The sequence below is a fragment of the Bos indicus x Bos taurus genome, chromosome 3 (genome assembly GCF_003369695.1).
Source record: "Bos indicus x Bos taurus breed Angus x Brahman F1 hybrid chromosome 3, Bos_hybrid_MaternalHap_v2.0, whole genome shotgun sequence".
Lineage (NCBI taxonomy): Eukaryota > Metazoa > Chordata > Mammalia > Artiodactyla > Bovidae > Bos > Bos indicus x Bos taurus.
In genome coordinates, this window is record NC_040078.1 from 57,662,737 (window position 1) to 57,668,736 (window position 6,000).

The window sequence follows — 6,000 nt, forward strand, 5'->3', positions numbered from 1 at the left end:
GGTTTTGTGTATGTGTCTGTGATTTAAAAGCCCAAAGTATTAGTTAAATAGGAAACAGTATAAAATCAAATATTTATAGTTTCTTGGAACATCCCACCAATAAGGGTTTCCTATTGGCCCTTCTTCGTACTTAGTGACCAGCTTTCCCCTTTCTTTTCTCATTCTCTGCTTATTCTCACTTATTCCTTTCACGACTGTTAAATTCCTGGAACTGCAAATACTTTTCTCTTTTTTACAAAGTAGTACTTTAGCTCTCTCCTGCTGCTGCTCTGAAACTTGCACATTTAAGCCTGTTAAAGATGAATGAGTGAGTGATAGTCACTCACTCAGTCATGTCCGACTCTTTGCAACCCAATGGACTGTAGCTTGCTAGGCTCCTCTGTCCATGGGATTCTCCAGGTAAGAATACTGAAGTGGGTTGCCATGTAAGAGCTATATAGTGTTATGTAAACAAAACGAAGTCTACTTTCCAACAGGTCCTTCATGTGGGGATAGACAGCCAGAAAGTGAAAGTGAAGCTGCTCAGTCCTGTCCGACTCTTTTCAACACCATGGACTGTAGCTTGCCAGGCTCCTCTGTCCATGGAATTTTCCAGGCAAGAGTACTGGAGTGGTTTGCCAGTTCCTTCTCCAGGGGATCTTCCTGACCCAGCGATCGAACCCTCTCCCACATTTCAGGCAGACGCTTTACCATCTGAGTTACCGGGGAAGCCCTTAGACAGTCAGAGGTGGTTTCATTTTCTCTCATTGTTAGAGGAACTAGACCTTGTTCAACTAGCCTCTATAGTGCTAGCCATATGGTATAAAACCCTATTTTCAAAGATTTTAAATTTCATAATCAAGCAGTTAGGCAGCCTTCTTACCAAATCCTTAGTCACCAGATTTTCCGGCTCCAGTTCCTCTTGCACACCAGTTGTCTCACGTACAATGTCATCTTTCCCTTCTCTAATTCTTCAAGAGAATATCGTTACCTTCAGATTGGCACAAGGCTTGACTTGCTATTTAGAATATATCAGAATCTGGTCAATTTACAGTTTCAATTTTATCTTTTAATACCACCAGTAATAAATATTTCTCTCGCATACTTTGTGAAAAATCACCTTTACTTTCCACTCTGGTATCCTTGACCACATTCATTTTTCTAATTATTCAATATCTAGCTTAAATTCTGCTTCCTATGAAGGTTTCCCTGACCAATACCTCCTGTCATTTCCCTTCTCTGAATTTCTGTACCCTTTGATTAATAACATGGTTTTCTACACAGAGAATCCTCTCAATTTCAGGATTTAAGGGTTGAGGTTTTGAATAGCTTCATAATACAATTTTAGTGCTGGAAGACCTGAGACCTGAGAGACCATCTAGTTCAACCACTGATATTATGGATGACAACACATGTCCTAGGAAGATTAGTGACTTAGTAGCAAAGCTCCAACCAGAACATCTGACTTTTGCCCAGTGTGACCTCTTCTCATGGCTTCCTGCTCCCAGCACTGAGCCAGTCCCTCCTTATTCCCCCTGGCTGCTGCTGCTATTGCTATTTGTTATACCAGCTGTACCCTGAACTCAAGGTACCTGTTTCTTTTTAGGAGTTGTAAAGTTAACAGATGCTACAGAAATTTTGTAACATATGATTCCTAAGTTAAAGACTTTCTCATTGTGTAATCAGAATTGGATGAGCCACAAGGAGAAAAAAAAAATCCTTTGAGCAAAATTGCTTTAAACAGAAAGTTTGTCCAAAGAATTTTATGCCAGGAGCAAGTACTCACAGATTCATCTATTCATAGTGATCTCTGTAATCCGTTCTTTTATATATATGGGATCCTGTAAGGATCAGGGAGAACTAATATTTATTGAGCATCCATGTCAGATACTCTTATTGTTACTTTACATTAACTCATTTAGTTTTCATAATCACTAACTTTAAATTTTTATTTGATATTTGGCAAAACTAATACAATTATGTAAAGTTTAAAAATAAAATAAAATTAGAAAAAAAAATAAATAAATAAATTTTTATTTTTTAAAAAATATGTTGTAGTATAGTTGATTTAAAATGTTGTGTTAGTTTCTGCTGTATAGCAAATTGAGTCATGAGACAGGCATCCTATTATCTTCCTCCTCCTACACATGGTGAAACAGAGACCAGAGATGTTAAGTAAATTTTCTGAATAATAAGCCCATAGAAGGAAGAACATGGGATTTGAACTTATATCTCTTGTCTCTACATCATGTTATGGGTAGCTATATTTTGCCTGTTTGGTTACACATTGGACTATGGTGGTGGACACTGTTAGTGCTCTGCCCCATCTCCTCTTGCCTTTTTACTGTTCCTGTATACCTCTTCTCTCTGTGTCAGGGGACTTTTCTCTCAGTGGCTCACACTGGCAACTCTTCTCTGGAGGACGGTCCTCAGGCTATGGGAGCTGCTTAATCTGTTTATGCAGAGAGCCAGTGGTAGGGTCCATCCTCCCAGGTGGTCCTTAGCCAGTGACTGACAAGCACAGGGGATGTGAAATCTTAGCGCCTTTGCTTCAAGTTGGGACAAGTTCTAAGATGTAACTTAGATATTAGAGTTCCCTGTGGAAACAACCTTAAAAAATCTCCACAGGACTGTAACCAACATCCTACTTGACTTAATCTTTCCTTGTTTTGTTTTCTTTCCACCTTTGCCATTGTTTTCTTTGAGAACTTCCTTAATAAATTGCTTGTATGTAAAGTCTTGTCTCAGGGTTTAATTTTGGTGAATCCATTCTAAGATAGAGTATCATGTCTTAATTTCTCAAATATTATTTATTAAGCACTTCCTATATGCCAAGCACTATGTGATATTCTTTAAATCTATTAACTCATTGAATCCTCACAAGAACCCCATGAGTAGATACCATTTCTCATTTTACAAATGAGAAAGCTGAGCCTTAATATCCTCCTCAAGGTCACGCAGCCAGTAGGTTGTCAGAACCAAGCTGAAACCCTGGTCTGATTCCCAAGGCATATTCATAACCCCTATGTTGTACTCCTCAAGGATACATAATTTCCCCTGGTAAGGAAGCCAACGCATAGTCAGCCCCTCCATCTATGGGAGAATACAAAAACAAATGATACAAATTCTAGTGTAAAACACAAATTATCATATATTTTATAGTTTTCTTCTCCTAATCCAGAAGATCTACATTTCTGTGACTGGGGAGAGAGAGAAATCTTATCCGGGCAAAACATATTATATGACACTTCATATAGTCTTTAGACTAGTGCCTTGAATATTTGTGGAGTATTTGCTTTCTGATAAGCTCAGAAGATAAAAAAAAGTGCTTTCTCTTAAGTAATCTACAATTCATCCTAGAGATAAAGTTAGGGAATGACTCATGAGTCATAAAGAATGGACAGGATTTTAGTGTTTTATTTTATCTCATTTTAATTTAATTGTACTTTATTATTTTACAATGGAAGACAAATACCAGAACTGTGTTTGAAATAGAGGCCAGGATCACAGAGGTAGAAAATGGCCTGTATCTGTGATTCTTATTAGAAATCTAATACAAAGACCTAGCTAGACCTCATTTACTTGCTCTGGTGGAAAGAATAGTAGTGCTTTCCTCTGATTGATAGATTTTCTTCAAAAGGACTCAGAATTACTTTATACTTAGAATATTCACTTTCAAGCAGTTATCACTTATATTCATAGCTATATAAAAGTGGGACTCTGAGGTTTCAAATGTTTCTGATATGGAGATGTGAACTTGAACATATTAATGGCCATGCTAGGTAAAGGAGAGTGATTTCCAAATCAAAGGAGAGTGATTTCCAACCTGTGGATTAAGACTCCAAGGGGACTCAAGTTTAATGAGATGGGTATTCAAATCCATATGCATATATATTCCTTTTCCAAGCTATAGATACTAGAGCTCTTATCTTGTGGGGCAGCCATAAGCAAAGCAGTTAAGAATATAAGGGTTTGGAACTGTATTGTTCAAGTTTAAACCCTAGCTTTACCATTATGTGAATGAATTTGGTTAAACTCCTTGATCCTTCTGTACCTCAATTTCTCAATATATTTTTTTAACTATTCCAAAATTATTTACATGTAAAAGAAAACGTAAGAAAGGTAGGAAATTTGTAACAAGTAATGAAAAAGACAAAATCAGTTGGCCCTGAATGATTTTATTTTACCTCATTATAACTTTGTACAATAATTTACTAGTTCAGAGACGCAATCTCTGTCCTAACAGAACCCCTTGTCTTTACACTAATTCCTCCCAATGTATTCTGCACACAGTCTTTCTCAATAAAACATGATCATATCCGCCTGCAGTTGTTGTTTTTTCTATCATCATTTCCCCATTGGCTATAGGTTAAAGTCCAAGATCTTTGGCATTTTATTCAAAGCCTTCCTCTGTGACTTAGCTACTTTTTCATTACCTTCTTAGTCCTCAATTTCTTGCCCTCTCGTCTTCCAGCTTAGAATACACAGAAATGTTTACATTTTCTCCTTTATACTCCTATAGTTATGCGACACTGTATCACATCACCTGAAATTGCTTTGTCTCCTTAACTAAATCGTAAACCTCTGGAACAGCAGGAACCGTGTAGTTCCAGACTAAAGCACAGTGACTATTATACAGTACAAATTGTGCTCAATGAATAAATGAATTCAAGTCAACAAATATTATGTTCTAGGTTTTAGACATTGTTAGAGCAATAGTTAAGAAACAAAAATTTAGTAAGTAGGTTCTTGTACAAAGGTTACAATGAATTTTTTTTAAGCTCTAAAAAGATTATGTTCTGAAGTGTTAATTATATTATATGAGTATTTTAAACAGGACTCTATGGTTGCATGTGATAGAAAACCAACTCACATAAGTTAGTTAAATCTATTTATATGTTTGTTCGTTTGAAAGATATTGGGTACATCTCAAATAGCACTACGAAGGAGTAGCCCGAAGAGAACTCAAAACCAGCCCCATTGTACATTATCCAGGAACCAATACAGAATTAGTTTTGCTGACAACTTTGTATACCTAGGTCAGATTCTGAAAATATCTGGGGGATGATTTCCTAAAGTCTGAGATGGTCCCAAGGTGAAAAAATCCTGGTTGGCCAATGCATTAGGCTGCTATATAGGCTGTTCTGGAAGAACTAGGCTCAGTTCATCTGATATTCTGTGATACTACTTGATATGGGTGTCTGAAAGCCTTGAGTATCCGGCATCAATCAGGAATACATACTGTCATCGAACTTCCCAGATAACCAGAGCCTAATTCATTTAGTTTGAAAACTTAATTTTAACTCTTTTCAGGCCTTTCTTTCTAAAAGAGAATATATTGAATAGAATATATTGAAGATAACTTGGGTAATATAATGGGGCACAAGAGTGAGTGCAGGTCTCCAGGAGTCTTTAATGAATGTCTTCCAGTGGACACCAGGTTCATATACTCCAGTCTTTATCCACAGGACAAATTTTTATTGAGGCACACAAATACTTCCACAGAAGGGAAGTGCCAGATTTAAAATTTTTTTAGAAATCAATTTCAGATAAATTAATACGGTAATCTGTTATGGGAAAAGAGAGAGAAGAAAGCCCATTTGCTGTGTGTGTGCTTAGTTGCTCAGTCATGTCTGACTCTTTGCCACCCCATGGACTATAGCCCGCCAGGCTCCTCTGTCCATGGGGATTCTTCAGGCAAGAATACTGGAGTGGGTTGCCATGCCCTCCTCCAGGGGATCTTCCCAACTCAGGGTTCGAACCCACCCCACACTGCAAGCGGATTCTTTACCGTCTGAGCCACCAGGGATAGAAGAAAGCTCATTTGCTTTTCCTCTTTGAGTGTGTTTGAGCTTACCTTTCTGTGACATCTCCTATGTCATATCAGAATTAGTTTAGTTGCACACTCAGGACCATCATTCTGTAGATCAACTTTGGGTACCACTCTGGAGACCAATACAAGGTTCTTGGAAATTTGCTAATCTCTGTAGAATTGTGTGCAGTGGCCAGAAGTGAAAGCGC